The 17,881-nt window shown below is 35.8% G+C and overlaps 1 long non-coding RNA gene across 5 annotated transcripts in view; it reads right to left on the reverse strand.

The window, feature by feature from the left end:
- LOC121082992 overlaps nucleotides 1-17,006 on the reverse strand; it is a 67,204-nt gene extending 50,198 nt beyond the window's left edge. For all 5 annotated transcript variants that reach the window (XR_005826206.1, XR_005826205.1, XR_005826203.1 and 2 more), the window contains exon 1: nucleotides 16,957-17,006. This is a non-coding gene — a long non-coding RNA (uncharacterized LOC121082992). The remainder of the gene's footprint in view (nucleotides 1-16,956) is intronic.
- Between the last annotated feature and the right edge of the window lie 875 nt (nucleotides 17,007-17,881).

The following is a 17,881-nucleotide window of genomic DNA, read 5'->3' on the forward strand; positions in this document are numbered from 1 at the left end:
ATTGAAAAACAAGATGATATATTAACACCTATAAAAATGGATGAAAAAAATCTGAATTTAAATAATATTTCTCACAAACTATGCTTAAAGTGTGAGTATAGTATAGTGTATATTTAAGATAAGCAGGTTGTCTCTTCCACTTTACCTGGATGTGTGATTGATGGATTTCTATTAGTATATTTTTTTCTACTTCCCTTCCATGACCCTAGGGTCCCTTTTTCTCCTACACAGAGCAAAAGTATTCAGGGAAATGTGCTGTGGAGGTTTTTTCTTTTTTTTTTTTTTTTTTTCTTTTTTTTAAGAGCAATTTCTATCAACCTTTATTGTAAGAAACATAGAAATTACTCTGAGATTTAGCTGCTGGTTTTCTTTTCCACTTGGTCTCAAAAAAATGTGAGTTTTAAGAAAGACTTTCTATTGATACATTTTTAGAAATGTTCCCAGATAACAAATATTTCTTTAATACCATAAAAACTTAACATCGTCCTTTAGCAAACAAAGGAAAGACAACCATACACAGTTCAGAAAAAAGGTAAAATGCAAGTAATGGATATTCATGAAAATTTTCCAGAAAGGTATCTTATTAGCTGTGTGTTTGCAGAAAAAGGAAAACTAGAATATAGGGTTATTGATAAATTATTACACTATATATGTGTATGTGTATAGACATATATTTATTTATATCCTAGACATTCTTAGAATACAGTTACCATAGTGAGGTTTTAATCCCACATTAGAATTTACATATTGAATCACACCATATAGTTTATATATACATAGTAGATAATGGAGAATACTAGATCTGATGGCAAAAATCCCTGGTAAGATCAGTGCTGATTGGATCTTGAAGCAAGTCATGCTACCATGACTTTAGGGAAAACAAAAGAAACTAAACTGCATACTATTGAAGGGCATATATTTCGTGTGAGAAATTTAAGTCCCATAGTATATGGCTGAATGCGTACAGTTGCAAAAATTTCCTTTTAAAAATAGAACATTCAATAAATTAATTAAAAATTAACAGACAGTTAGTTTGTATACTCAGAGTATGTCTCTATCATGTTAAATACTTGAGACCTTTATCTTTATTTGTGAAAACTGTCTTGAGGTGTGAGCTTTTGAACTACTTAGAACTTCATGCAAAATGCCACACATGGGTAGGATTAGCTGACATACTGAAAGCTCATACTCTAGTTTTTTTCAGTTGCTCATATTTTTAATCTGGACCTCTCCCACTCTGATGTAACTGAATACACAGAAATATGCAGAAATCCTTAAGTGTTTAATGTCACTACTGGGATGCACCGAGTAGTTTATTATATTACAATCCAACCTTTTTAAATATGTCATGAAATAAATATTGTTCTACTGTGTTATTAAAGAAATTACCAAAATCTGCCCACTCACTAAATAAATCAGGCAGTATAATTGAACTTAAAGAGCTCCTGGTACCAATCTAATCTGTTTAGATAGCAAAAAAGATCTTTTCATTTCTCTTGCTAAGTGGAGAGCTCTGGCAAGCTAGGAAAGGGTTCAGCACTTTCTTCCTTTTCTTTGAAAACTGATATAATATCCCTGACTTATCTGAGCAGGGAAAAGATCATAGATGTTGGCCTTTGATAAACTACTGGTCAGTCTAAAATCACTTCTTAGAACAACCTGGCAAACTTTGAGTTGCTTTCAACGCCATTAAACCCCTAATTAATTTACATATATGTGTTGAGTTTAAAAGTGTTATTTAGATTCCCATAAATTTATCCAAAAAAAAGTTGTTGATGCTTCATGAAAATTTAACATAAAGTTGTCTTGAAAAATCTGTCTCTTAACTGAAACTTTTTGTTAAGATATGCCACTAGACTATCAGAAATATGCTGTATTTCTACACAGAAACAAGGATTATAAGAGAAGCAGAAATCACATTTGATTTTTTTTATTCTTCTGGGAAGAGATGCAATGGAAGATTGAATGAAATATTTTGCATGATTCTGTGACTAAAGTACAAAGACTTAAAATCTGAACTGCATAGCATTACAATAGCTTCTTAAAGTTTCCCAATTAATATACCAAAGAGACTGTTCCCAATTCTGAATTCACATATTGTACTGGAAGTTTGGTGTGATTTCTCTGAGCTCTGTAAAAAATAACATAGATCAGAATCAGCCATAGGGAGCTCAGAAGTAAGTTCTGGAAGACATGAGTGTGGGGGGAAATAAATTTTTAAAGTTTTTATTCAGCCTGGTGATGAGTCATTTTGGTTCTGTCTTCTTTCATCTCTGTCCCCATACAATATGGTGATATGTGACTATCAAACATGGCTGCCGTAATGTAATACACTGCGAAACAGTCTTAGATGCATTACTGGTGCAATTTGCATCACTGGGTTGTTTTTTTTTTTTTTTTTTTCCATAACTAGATATGGCAGAGGCTTCTTCAAACATGGAAATAACACTTCTTGCAAACTGTCCATATTACCCTACTTTTTCAGGTTTGCCATACTAATCTGAGTTGTTTATGTTACTAAGAATTCTTACGTATTTATACACATAGAGGAGTTCTAGACAATGTCTGAGAAAAACCTAATTAAACCTAACAGAACAAATAGGTAATCTAAAATAGGAAGGATTCCGTGTTTTTGCTGTCACACAGAGCAAAGAGTTTCTCATCCTTTCCTAGCAAGTTTGTGCTAGTATGCTTAAGGGAATCCTATTGACTTGTCTCTGTATATGTTCCCCTACAGAATAAATGTCAAGATCATTGTCTTGTTTTGTGTTTACTGGCTGTCCTTAACAAAGAATGATTCATGCCTTGAACAAACTGTGTTTAAAAATGCCTCAGAACCATCAGGTCCCTCTTTGGTATCTGTTTTAAGATCTTTTAAACCTGGAAGTTTGAATGACAGAAACACATCTAGCATTACGTTGACTGAAGAATACCAACAATTCTTGGACAGAAACAGGACTGAGAAGGGAAAATCATGTATTTTTAAAATAAATAAATAAATAAAAATCTTTCAAATATGTGACAGTCCTCATGTCAGTGTATATATAGAAACATCTTCTTGTGGAACGCTGAAGTAGATAGTTCCAATTGCCTTGGTTATTTGGTCTACTTTGTTTTATTATGAATCTCTGCAAGATACTGAGTGGCAGAGGCCAGAAGTTGTTGGTCCAGCTGTTATTTTTGTTTAACCCTGAAGTCTATAGAGCTAGAATAGAGAACATTAAGAACAAAGATTCATGCAGATCAGCTCCATTTAATGTTGTGTGTCATTTGTTACATTTGCCTCATTTGTGGATAAGGCAGTAAAAGACAAAGTGGGTGTAAATTGAAACATTTTGAAAGCTCTGCATACAGATTGAGTAATATCATTACAGACAGAATATTTGTGAGGTGTGTGCAGTTTCTGAGCAAAGGAGATAAATTTCAGTTAAGAAATAACTAAAGAGGGAACCAGTGACAAGAGCTGGTTTTCACATTGTGAATTAAATGTGAAACTATTATTTTATCTTTCTGCTTGTCCTGATATTTTCTTAGTGACAGATTAATTTATTTATAATAATAAACTCATACAGAAACACCTAGGCATTTTAAATATAAAAGAATCACTTTTCTCCTTTTTATTCAAACTTTTCAATATGTCAGATGACTATATAAGCCCAGCCAATGTGTCCTGCCAAGGACTATAGGGAGTTGAAATTACATTACACCAGGTGGCTAAGAAATAGATGTAAAGTGCTTTCTCAGACCTATATATAAATCAGTAAGGCTAAAGAGTTGTTATTTGCCACCCAGAGCAAAAGGTAGTATGGTAACTGCTAGTCTTAGTAATGACTTAACCTTGAATTTAGCTAGAAATCTGGTAATAGAATAATGTGTTGCATAGCACAGCTGACGAAAACACTTTGTGACAATATGTTTTATTATTAATTTGCAAATAATTAATGATATCTAAAATGTTGCTTCAAACAAATTAAATTTCTGATGCAGCATGTCTGTGGCCTCTGATTTGATAAGTCAATGTACAGCATTTCTGCTCTTCCACTGTTTTCTGTTTGCCTTTTGGCCTGAAACCACATTATGAAAAAGGGCTTGTACTTTTAGGAGATGAGAATAATCTCAATGTAAAATCATCTTGATGAGATTTCTATGCTCTCATCAATTTTGATTTAATCTTTAAAATAAATGTCTCAGAAAGTTGTCTTGTAAACAAGACAAGTATTTAAAATCTATCTCATCAGGACTAATGTCAAGCTGAACAATTACATTACATTTCTGTACAACTGCATCACTCTTCTCTTTCACAAACTCTTTCCCAGATTTACATATATATTCACATCTCAGACTAACCTGACATTCTGTAGTGCTCCAGGAAATTTATTATGTTACTGTCTTTGCTTTAAAATTACTTGGTTGCATCTTTGTCCACATTTATAATTTAGCATTTATTAAGGAGAGGCGAAACACCTTTTAACATTCTTAATGATTAATGATGTTAACATGTGAGAAGACCCAAGCACAGCAAAAGCTGAGTTAATTGCTCAAAAAAAATGTTCAAATGAGGGAATAAAGAGCAAAAGTTAGCTTTAATATTAAGTGGTTCACATAGAACTAATTAACAGTTATAGAAGTCAGAGACACAGCCAATGAGCACCACAGTCTGTTACAGAATAAGCTGAACATTTTGATCCCATACTCTGACCCACAAAATCAGCAAACTACTAACAGCCACAGAAAGAACATTAACCAAAAAATAGCTTTTTAGTAATGAAGACAAAATATGATCTTGCTCACAATGCATATTACTTTATATTTGCTGTGTTTAAGTTGTGAAAAGATGTGCATCATTGACTTACCGTGTTGATTAGTAAAATCTGCTTACATGCAATAAAATCTGCTTACATGCAATAAAATCTTTTAAGACTATTTGTGTTTTCATTTACATTTTTGACAGCTCTTATCTCACTTTTTAGGAGATGCAGTGTCAAGGTAACTAAAATAACTCCACAGAGTAGTCATTTAACTCTTCCTTTCCTCTCAAAATTGTTGTACAGTTTAAAACCCCACAAAAATGAATGCACCAAGCGCAGAGGAGCAGAAGAGTGAAGCAGAAGAGAGCAGAAGGCTGTGTGGCTCCTGCTGTTGCTGCATAGCTGGACCTTATGCTAGTTCAACATTAAGGACCTGCACATAGTCCAGTGCTCCATTCAACTGAGTGGGACACCATGTGTTCTACTGTTTTCTTTGGAAGTTCTGAGGATTTCTCTGAACATACACACATATGTGTATTTGCATATGTACATGTCCACATCTACCTGTCTGGATTTAATTCACAGTAAGAGATGAGAAATAGAAAATTCTAGGACATTATTTATTTCTATGTCGTTAATGAGTCACGCTCTTAAAATGACCTTTTCTCTGCACTGACTATAAACATCAATACTAGTGTGAACAGTACTTGCCCAAATTTTAGACATATGTAGTCAGAATCACATTTGTCTGTTTGTTGGGGAAGATCTCGTTCCCTTGCAAGTGTCCAGCTTGCCAGTGGAACAAAAAAGACCACGACAGAATCCTAGAAAATTTTTAACAAATGTCCATTAATTTGTTGTGGGTTTTTTTTTTGGTGTGGTTTTTTTTTTTAGTCTGTAGGGAACTCTTTAAAGTGAAAACTTATTTCAAGTTAAACTAAATTCTCATAAGTCTTGCTCAGATGATCTTGGAATTAGAAAGCCATTATGTAGAGACGGGTCAATTTAAATCTGTTGGTGCCTTTCAGTTGATTTAAAGGAGTGTTATTCTGCAATCCTATTACCAAGTTATCTGGGATATAACAAGTTTCCTAATGAAATCTAAACTTTCCGTAAAAAATGTGAAAACAGAAGGAACAGGTAATGTTATTTTGAGATTTTCTTTCTACTATGTATTTTTCTGTATGTTTTGCTTGGCTTTACAAAGTCATAGCAGTATCACTGCTGTAGTAAATACAACTTACTAAAAAAAATTAAAAAATCACCATTGAAAATCACTAGTCTTTAAAAGGAACTTCACAAATTTTCATGACCATTTCATGACTTGTGCTATAACAGGTTTTGTAGCCAAGCAAACATGCGCCCAGCAAAAGCTGAAACAGCCAAAATGGTTCTCAATTACTTGTAAGTAGAGCAGGTCCTAGGACAAATAAAGCAATTGCCTAAGTACCCAGGTGGTACTGCTTACAGGGAAGGGACACTGACATAGTTCAGGTAATACTGCATGCCAAGCAGTTTTCAGAAAACAGACATTCCTTACACTTAGTTCTAATACCTCCCCTGCATGAGAAGTAGGTTAATTCGTTTTCTGCATTGTAGTTTTCTATAATTTTTTTTTAAGGTCATAAAATGATAGCTTTAACCTGGATTGTGTGTGATAAATGTAGCATTGCTGCCTGAGGAGTAGCCTGAGCTCAAAGACTTGAAAGTATACCCTACTGTTTTTCTTTCATGGCTCCCCAAATTTCAACACAATATAACAATCAGATCATTCCTATAGAATAGAGGTAGGTCCTTACGAGATAGATATTTTACTTTAGGGGATTATAATCTGCATATCCTTTATTAATAATTTCACACTCAAAATACACTTTATCAAGACTTCTAAACCATATTTTGTATTGCAACAAATATCGTTTATATTCTTCACATTCTTATATTCACGTATCTTTATATTCTTTATACATTATTTCCATATTTATTTATAACCTTATAATACAGAAGAGTTTATACTTTTTGAAGCATTTTAAATATCTGCAAGACTTACCTTCCCCTTCCCTGTTTTGTTATACTCTTTGTTTGCATTATATATCATGCTCCTGGAAAGGGTTTACACTATGTAAATTGAAGGAGTAAAAGCTGAAGAATTTCTATGTCAGCTTAAGCAGCTGAATTAAATGTGATTTACCTGTTGGAAATACCTGTGAGATATTTATGGATATCCAAGTTTTCCAGATGAAAATATTCCTGTAAAGAATAACTTGAATTGCATCTCTGCACAGTATTCTGCATGCCATTCAGCAAAACCATCAAAATCTTAAATTTCATTTTCCATGGAAGTGGAATCTATTCCCTATGGTACCAGGTTTTCAGCTGTTTAAGCACTGGTCTCTGTGAGGAACCAATCCTTGCAAATTCTCCCTGTAGCACCAGATGCAATTGACCAATGGAAATAGTGGGTGTTCTTTTTAAAGGTTATATATTTGGGCTGAACCTACAGTCAAGAAGCTGTTTCAAGGAGCTGTTTTGAAACTGAGAATATGTGTGCCAAATGAACAAAGAAAATCATGGGGTTCAGAAAGACTGCAAAATCAATGTCCCTCCTAAGCTTGGAAGAAAAAAAGAAAAACCCACAAAACTGTTCATACGCAGGTAGAGGGTTTTGCTTCTGTACTTATTTCTTGCTATTTTATGGTGATGTCTACACAAGGGTATATAACACTTACAGCCATCATGAATTTGTCAACAAAAAAACTGTGTCAAAACAATCTAATTTCCTCCCATGACACAGGAACAGGCCTTGTGGCAAGAGACAAAAAATGTCATATACGGACTCCAGTGGGGTTTTTGATATTGTCTCACATGACATTCTCTTAATCAAGTTCAGAAACCATGGTCCATAGGAAGCTGTTGTAACAGATGTAAAAATGGTTCCAAAAAGGTAATAATACCACTGTTTCATTAGCCCAGAGAAAGGATGACTAAGAATCTGTGTTTGCAGGCATAAAATACTGTCAAGGTTGACCTGATAATGCAGGAAATAGCATATTTATTACATTTTCAGATGGTTCTAAGCTGGAAGAGATTGAGTGTTCAAAGAATAAGAATTCAGAAGAGTCTTAATGAATTGAGAAAAAAGGTTGAAAAAATAGGATTCAATTTATAGAATATACAAAAGATTAAGTGTAGGAAAAAATGTGCATATAAATTGAAACAATATATGTTGACTGGGTATATAAATAAGTAATAGACCTGCAGATCAAAACCTGAAGAATATGTGCAAAATATCAGTTAACAAAGTTTCTGTATTGAATCAAAGAAGAAAAAAGAAGGCCAAATAGCCTACCTATGCTATCCATTTCAGCTGAGTGAAGTGATCAGTCTTATTGGGTGGGTGAACTGAGATTCCATGAGGATAACCTAAAAGCTCATTAAATTTTTGATGCACATTTTGTCTCTCCACATGCATATTATATGATATAATATGGATAGGACAATAAAAAGTGATAAGATTGTATATTACAATCAAATAATTGAGAAAGCCTTCACAAATTTATTTTGCAATTATCTGAAGTTCAGATTTTAAAGATGTTGACTTGAATTTTTTATTTTTTTTTAAAAAAGAAAAACTCAGTTTTGTGTGTTAATTATACTTCTAACAGGCTTCAGGGGAAATCTGTACAACATGGTAAAACCAGATCCAATAAGCAAACTGGGCCACTACTTCTGTCACCATCTCTATGGTATTAAGGTTATCATAATTACTGGTTTGGTTTTTTTGGTTTGTTCTTTTGTTTTCAGTTCAGGCCATCACAGAACATCGTGGACAGCCCTGCAAAAAAGTACAAGGCACCCTCTGCCCTATGTGCCTCTTCAGTACCATATCCTGGCATGTTATGTTCTCAAACTCCCACAGGCCCTTCATGTCCTGCCTCTGCACGTGTTATACCTGCAACTCTGATGGGCTACAATATAGTTCTAACATTATTTCACACACATTAAACTGAAAGAAACAGTTAGAAAGGTAAAAGTTAGTAAAAATATTAAAAATATTTAGTACCTCATGGTATCACAGTGAGCATAGGTAGATAGTGTCAAGTATTACGTAAAATCTGTACAGATAGTCTCTGACACCTTGCCTTGGCAAAGAACATGGTTTTACCCCATGTTGTGGATGGAGTGACGCACTTCACTCATAAGAGAGAAGCAACGTTTATTGGTATAAAACAGTGATTTAACAAGTTTGATAATAAAATGCAACAGTGGTTTAACAAGATTTGATGACAAGGTACACTTGATTATTTATTGCATGGAGGACAGGGAGACCCTCCTGTTGAGTCATGAGATTCAGAAAGGACCCCCTTGCATTCTAAACTCCTCAGAGGGGAGTTCAGGTGCAGCTGGATCCAGACTTAGTCCCAGACTTGGTCGACAGTTTATATCTAAAGGATTATATGTGCATAATCAATCCTTTATATCATTTAGCTAAGATTTCCAAGTATAGCATGCTATTAATCACTTACCAAGAATCTCTTGTGGCACAGAATCTCTCAGCCTGGAGGAGTAACCTTGAGAAAAGTCCCTGCTGAAGGGGACATCCTGGCATGCAACCCACTGTTTAGCAGGAGAATTCAATGGGTCCTGGGCTGTCCACTATTTGTGGAGTAAGATAATTGACTCATAGTCATATTTGCATACCAACTACAGAATTTTCTTTCAAACTTGGCTTGAGCTGGACCTTGTCAAGCATGGTGGTTAGGTGGGAACATTGATAAATTATCCCTTGGCTACTGTGTTGTTATCTGTTTCCGCCAAATTTACTTTGAGAGGGACACAGCCACCAAGACCGGATGATCAGACACATCAATTAGGACTGCCACTGGTGGTTATCAGTTGATGATTGTTACGGAAATAAAGGTCATGATGGGGAGGAGGAGCACACTGACACACCCTGCTCATCAAAATAGCTTCAAATTGTGTTCAAAGAGCTTTAAAGACCTTTGGAAGGACACATATGAATACAGAGTACAGTGCTATCAAATAAATTATGATAAAATGATTTATTATAGGCAAATATGAATTAAGATATATGCAGCATCTCTTCCCCAGGCTGGACATTTTCTATGTACAGGCTAAGAGGAAAGGAGTATCAATAAAAGGACTAAAAGAAAGAAAAAGCACATACAGGGAAAAAGAAATTTGTCCTCTTCTCTTTTTGTTCTACCTATGAGAATAGATTCTGGGAAAAAAGGACTATATTGTTTAGGTATCACTATCAAAAGTTAGTTAAATTAAGCCAATCAAAGGAAAAAAACTCATAAAAGAATAGTTACAGAATTAACTGAATATATATATTATATATATAAAGGATTGATTTATATATATATAGAAGAATGACTATTTCATCTATGAAAAAGTAAAAAAAAACCCACCCCAAAATAGATTATTTCTCTTGGAGCTAATATGCTTTAATTAATCAACTCCCTCTGCATGTATAATAGCAGGCAGTTCTAGAGCATCAATTAAATTGATGCAAGAATGAAAAAAGGAATGCTGGTATGCTTTCCTCATCTTAAAAAAAACAACCACCATAATTCTCAGAAGAAGAAGGAAGGAAAAAAATAGTAGGAAATTAAAATATTAAAGTGCTTCCACTGATACTAACATCCAGTGTCAGCCTTGCTAAATCTGCAAACAGTAGATCTGAGGCATAAATATTCTAGTTTCTGGTGAAGTAAAAAGAAAACTACAGTTATCAGCAATGCCTGTGTGTTTTTTTTCTAACATAGTGTCATTTATATGCTTCCTAAAGCATATTGGTTCTCACCTAATTCAGTATTTGTTCAATGGGATGCAAGAATTATTGACACATACATTCAAAACCCCAAATCCTTACCATTCCTCAAACAGTAGAAATTAGATAAATTTAGCAAAACACTTCAAGAGAGCTGTGCCAAAATGAATACAGTCTTTTAAATGTTTTGTTAATGCACTAATAGACATGTCCACTAAATATTAATCCTCCAGCTAAAAATCCACACCTTACATAGTGGAGCTTAGTTGATTTAGAACAGGTAACTTGATATAGTACTCTGTCACAAAAAAGTTTTATTCGAAGAAGACAAAACAATCAGGGAATTAAATTTAGTCAAATAACCTAAAAAAAGTTACTGATTGCTTCTTGACTTGTTTACAGTTTGCTAAAATAACATGTTCTATTCTTTAGTCTTTGTCTACCAAAACTTTAAGTGAGAGTTCATTTAAAGGGATATACTTATAGCTGTCAATATTGAAAATTCTCAGTTTATGTATTTACTTACTGATCTATTTATTTGGCTTTCTGAAAGAGAAAGAGCATGTTGAGTCCTTGATTGTAATATGGGCTCGCAGCCCAGAAAGCCAATCCTGTCCTGGGCTGCATCAAAAGAAGCATGGCCAGAAGGTCAAGGGAAGAGATTCTCCCCCTCTAGTCAGCACTCATGAGACCCCACCAAGAGTACTGCACCCAGCTCTGGGATCCCCAGCACAAGACAGACATGCACCTGTCAGAGCAGGTCCAGAGGAGGGCCGTGAAGACAGTCAGAAGGCTGCAGCACCTCTGCTCTGAAGAAAGGCTGAGTGAGTCGGGGTCGTTCAGCCTAGGGAAGAGAAAGCCCTGGGGACGCCTGGTTACGGCCTTTCAATAGTGAAGAAGGGCTTATAAGAAAGGTGGAAAGAGACTTTTTACCAGGGCCTGTAGTAGCAGAACAAGGGGTAATGGGTTTAAACTGAAAGTGGGTAGGTTTAGATTGGACATAAGGAAGAAATTTGTATGGTGAGGGTGGTGAGACACTGGCACAGGTTGCCCAGAGAAAGTGTGAATGTCCCATCGTTGGAAGTGTTGAAGGTCAGGTTGGAGAGGGCTTTGAGCAACCTGATCTAGTGAAAGATGTCCCTGTATATGACAGAGGGTTGGACTAGCTGATACTTGAAAGTCCCTTCCAACTCAGACCATTCTATGGTTCTATGGTTCTGTGAATAGATACCGAATGTTCAGGATCTTAGTCACTGCTTCCCTGTACATTACCAACAGAGCAATTATTCCCTAGAGGCTATTGCATTTGAGAGTTTCATGTTGCTTGACAGATCCAAGTTCTTTTTCTGGTGAAGAAACTACTCCAGCCTTCTAGTCAGGAATTTTGGAAACAGTGAACAAGGCGATTTTGAAAACTGAATTTCAGGAAAGCAACTATATCTTAGTGTTCTCTACCATGTGGTCTTTCCAGGAACTGAAGGATTGCCTCACTTCTCTATTCTGCAAAATGACTACACGGCTTCAAAGCTCAGTATCACATCCCAGCTTCATGATTAGAATTCACAAAGAACACTTAATTCTTGAGATTAAAAACAAGAAAGTATTTCTTTTGCTCATGCTTTCAGAAGTTTGAACCCATCATTTCCTTTATGTTTCATAGGCACCACTATAGTGGAAGATAGGTACATCTAGAGACCACTGTAGCAGTAAATTAGGTATGTTGGAGAGCTGGTTATCAACACATAACTACCTGCTTAGTTAGACTGAGGAAAAAAAGGATCGAAAAGTGTGACTTGCTGTTTCTTCCATGGCTATGACTAGTCTAAGTTAAAGTTGCCTGGTTTAATAAATTGCCACAAACTGCTAGTTCATTTAACAGAACTGAAGTCAGGATAAATTCAACAGAAGGAGGAGAAAAGGGAAAATAACAATAAACACTGAAAGTTTTTCCTTCTTTTGAATTAATTTTGTGTCAGTGGGGTTTAAGTATTTTGCAAGTTAATAATTTTTAACACAAGATCTTCACACTTAACAGAGTGGGGAGTGGGGAAGCATCAGATTTTCTAATTTACCTATCATTCACCTGAGACCAGCTGCTATTGAAAATCTGATTATGTGAAATAGTTATTTGCCTCTATGGGCTCAGAAATCCTTTCCTGTAACCAGATACATACCATAGATCGTCTGACTTTACGTTAAACAGTAGAAGGATGGACCAGCATAGCAGCCACTTCCAAACCTTAAGTGCTCTTGACCTGAATCATTCTTTCATGAAAGCTTAGATCCCCTCTCTGTTTCTTGGTGTATAGTGTCACTAAGTTATATATCTTTGCTTGTATTGACATTCACTGTTCTCATATCTCCATTTAGCTGATCAGTTCTTGGCAGCTATTTTATGATGTTCATGATCCCAGGGATATCATCAACACTAAAACCAGAATTCAATCAAGCAACAAATTTACAGTCTGGATCAGGCTAAGCAGATTAGATGCCTGCTCAATAATAGGAATGTGGAGGGTTGCAACAGACAAACACCACCAAATGCAGTTCCTACTAATGAATTTTCATTCAGATTCAGTAAAAGCTGACTACACAGCATGTCTCTATTTATATTCTGTAATGGGAATTTTAGGAAAGTGTTCCATGTGTATTACACAGGCTAAAACACATTTTGCCTTTGTCTTCATAATTTAGGGTCAAATTGTGCAATGTAATCAGAGGGCAGTATAAATTTACAAATGAATTCAGGAAAGATGATTGAAGAAAGCAAAATCTTTTCTGAGAAGCTTTGGTACACGCTAATCCTGGTTCATTACAATCAGAGCATACAGTACATGGTGGATTTGTGGTAAAGGTGTCATAGTGTGATGGGGGCAAAGGCTGGAAAGAAGTTGACATTAGGAAAGGATGCAAAGCTGTAAGCAAAGTTAGGGGAGGGGGTTGCATGGCAGGAGAAGAACAGTTTTGTGATGCAGATACTGCCATGGCCATCCTAGAACCATTTACTCTCTGTGAAACTATGCCTGCTGCTCATCACTGCAAGGTGGGGCCAACACTTTTGAACTGGTGTTAATTATACAGGGATGACATGGTGTTGCACAGAAACACATGCATAGAGTGTTATAACACCAATGTATTGCATCTTTTACAAAAGGTAATGCTCATGTGATGAATCAAATCTCTGAAAGAGTGGTCATTCACCACCAAGTAGTCAGTCTCCATTGCAAGTGTCAGTACAAAGGAGTCTCAGGCTAAATTTGACGAGACCCCCTGAACTGCGGTTCTGGTGAACTCTTACAATCAGTTTGCCCATATCAACTGCAGCTACTCTGGTTTATGCATGATCTTTTCCTGTTGACTAGCTTAAACTACATGCAAATCATATCCCAACTACTCCACAGTCTATGTATCCTAAATACTGCAACAGACTGTCTTATGTGTCCATTCCTGACTATTTATATATATATATATTTAATCTATGCACAGTTTAGTTGATTCTGCAGCAGAAACATCCTCCAGGAGTCCCTGGAACAGCCAGATTCTTTTGCCAGGACATTTAAGCATACAAAGAACATCTAGGAATGAGTCCATCCAGAGCAGGGACTGCCTGGGGGGAATCTCCAGGGCTGACAGAGATTCCTACTTTGAGAACTCCTGTAACAGTAAGTTAAACACTTTTCTGTGAAGATGGTTAGGACTTCAGTTAATCACTTCTCTCAAGTCACCTTATTGCCTCAAAGAAGTTTCTAAACCACCCAGGGAAATGATGACCTAATGCGTTAGTTGTGCATGCAAGGAGACAGCCCTGATTCCCAGCTAACACATGATTGTAACCATATAGCAAATGTGATTTCTGTGTTGATATTAAAAATATTACTTAAAATCCATACAGATTTTATGAGAAAGGAGAGAACAGGCTCTCAGAAGGAAAGTCTCTCTTGCCTTTGCCCATAGCCTGCCCCTTGAAGTGTTTCTGTTGTATGTTGTCCCCTACTATCACCCTAGTCTCTCAACTGGTCATTGTCTTCTGTGCTATATCACTTTACCTGAGCAATGCTGTAACCCAGCTGAGTTCACCTCACAGTCCTATATTAAACTCTGTGTCATTCACATGCAATCAAATATTGCCTAAATGGCTAGGAACACACTTCTGAGAACAATGTTGTGCTGCTCCACTGTGGTCCAGGCTGACACTGGTCCCTAAGCTACTGATTTTAAAGTCTGCAGAACATAAAAACTATTTTGTGTGCTGTGCAAACTTTCCTCCAGCTGGCTGTCAAAAGATTTTCCAAGAGATTGGTGCAGAGCCACTGTTTTCTATAATTTCTGCCATAGTCTTATTTGAAAATTCAAAGACTGAAAAAAGAAAATTGTTAGTTACACTATCAGCAAGGAGAGCTAATCAGGACTTGTCTAAAAATATGATAGCTTTTCTGAAGATAGCTGATTGCCAAATTACATGACAATTATTTAACCCAATGCACTTCCTATACCTAGTTTGAACAGTCTCCATATTTTGGTCCCATTTCACATGTATGTAGTTTACTCTAGAATACCTCTAACAGTACAGGTCAAATTTTTGCAAGCCTCCAAAGCTGGCTTTTAGACTGCTTCAAGGGATCTCACTTCAAATTATCTGACTTAAAATTAATTGATATTGGCAAGCAGAGGACAGGTCCTTGTTGAGTAAGGAAAGATAGAGATATTAGCTGGTATAATACAGCTTAAGTTATCATGTCACATGAACATCTATTTCTGATCTCATCTAGACTCCGTTTTAACTTAACAGAGAGAAATAGGTTACTTCACAGAGTTCAGAGGTTCAGATTTAGGCATCTGCCATTAGATAAAATTAACTGTAACTTAAAAGCATCGTTTTACTTCCCTGGCTATAAAACCAAGCTACAAATTAGCTGTGAGGTAAACACATGCGATATAGATGTCTAAAGGTTATTCAAATGGACCCTCCTTCGGTGGTGAGGATGTATGTAGACTGATAAAAGACAGTTTACCATCAGCACTCAATTAATGCAAAACCGTCTTCAATAAACTAGGTATATTAGTAGAATTATCTCACATAGATTTGTTACATCTATTAAGGTGGCTGTTCCTGTACTTTTGTTTGGAAAGCTTCAAATACTAGAAAGCTGTTATTCAGCAGGTCTTAGAAGAAAAAATAAAAACATCATCCACCCAAAAAGCCCTAGGAAAACTAATTTTTTCAAAAAAGAATTGCATTTTGAAGCAATTTTGATAACTAAAGGGTCTTCTTTTATTAACTTTATGGTATAATATGCTTTAAAAAATCATTATTCCCTCTAAAATAGTGTCTTGTAATGAGGATGATGATATTTCATTTTGTAATGTTTACAGTGAAGAAAGGCCAACAAAACCCAATAGATACTGTGAGGACCTATGAATCTTTCTGTCTTCTGTATTCAGAATACTGTTTCCAAAGTATGATAATATAATTTTCTATGGAAAAAATAAAAGGCTACATTTCAGTGAGGACTGTTCTTAGGCCAAATTTAATTTAGTGACTGGACCATTTTATCCGGACAATTATTTAAAGGAAAAGAGAAATAAAGAATTGTATAATGGGAAAATAATATTATTTCTTTTCCCTTACCCTGTTAAATGAATCAACTTACTATAAAAATTTGCCATCTTCTGTTCTGAAAAAAAAAAAAAAAAGCTAATATAAAAAATTCATCCTATAAAGTAAAAAATTTGAAAAGCAGATAAGAAAAGGAGGGAGATAGGACCAATCCATCAAGAAACTTGGTACATAATTCAAAAGAAGAGGAAAATCTTCTGTTATACATAAAACTTACATGGGTGACTTCAGGCACAGTACTAAAAAAAAAAGTTTAGATTTTTAGCTTCTTGAAAGGCTTTTTACTGGTGATGCCAGTGTAAAAAAAAAAAAAAAAATCAAGTTGTTTAGCTGTTTTGCTTATTCTTATGCCTGCTTGTGTAGTTGTGTAGTTTCAGAGAAAGCTATCTGGAAACTGATCTGGGTAAAGATGCACACATAGGCTGATGCAGTATTTTTTAGTCATAAGGATTTCTTCATCTTCCCCTCTGACCCTTTTCTCTGAGCCACATTAAGCTGAATAAACTCTTTTGTGGGAGTAGCATAAGCCAGAAAAGAAGAGCTGAGACTGAGAAGCCAGAAGATTTTGGAGTAATGTGGTGAGAAGGGTGTAGTCATGTAGGTGACTGCTGCTGTTCAGTGTACATCTGGTGCCTTGGGTGCCTCAGGCTCCTACTTGAAAGTATTTAGTCACCAACAGAGAGATTCACAACAATCACAATGTAGACCACTAAACCAGAAAACCAGCCAGAAGAAATTCCAAAACCGATTGTGCCTGAGAATCTTTCTATTCTGTGTATTCATTTGTCTGGACTTACCTCTTCAGAGCTTTCACAAGGTACCTCTTTGCTAAAGTGAGACAGGACCTGGAATGAGTTTATACAGATCTTTTAGGTGTTTGTGTTTTGGTTTTCCTCCTTTGAAATGTAAGCCAGTTAAGGATGGAGATGCTGGTAGTGTCTCTTAAATGGCAGTCTACTGGCAGGAAACTTTTGGAGAAAGAGGAAAGCAAAGTGCTTTCTCCTTATATTGGGGAATACTAACATATTTCTACTATCTGCTGGAGGAGTCCCCTAGTGACCAGATTTTGAACTACCAAAAGGTTCAGCTCTGGGCCATTTAGAAAAAAAAGAAGAAATGTAGAAAAAAAAAAACCAACCCGAAAACCCAACAACAAATCCCCAAACCAACCAAAAAAATAGCACCACCCCTCAACTAAAAATCAAAAACAAAAACCCCACTACCCTGTGAGGCAGCTACTCTAGCAGAGATTTCAGTCTCTGGCTTCCATCTAGACAGAACAGCTTGCCCTGGTAAGGGCAGCTAAGCTATGAAAGGAAGAGAAATTTCAGATTCTGTGGTTAAATAACTGGAAGTGCTTCTGTTGCACCATTTGAGTGGGTTTGATTTATCACTCCAAAGGTACTAACTCGCCCTCTAGCTTACAACTCCAAGTCATGTTGCTTGATTCCGTTTCAGAAAACGTTTAGGCACCAGCATTCTGTGCACGACCCAGCCCAGAGGCCAGCAAACTTTGCTATGTGGTTTCTTTTGCTCTCGCTTTTCAATTTCTTTACAGGAACGTTTGATAAAAAGACTAGAAGGACATATAAAGGTTGGCAAGAAAAAGAAAGAGCAACACTGGTTTAGAAATACATGGGAACCAACTCTCTTTTACTTTTGTTTCTATTATGAATATTTACTTTATGGTAACCTGCGTGAAAATACACTGAAATCTTCATG

Source organism: Falco naumanni, chromosome 2 (assembly GCF_017639655.2).
Source record: "Falco naumanni isolate bFalNau1 chromosome 2, bFalNau1.pat, whole genome shotgun sequence".
NCBI classification, from domain to species: Eukaryota; Metazoa; Chordata; class Aves; order Falconiformes; family Falconidae; genus Falco; species Falco naumanni.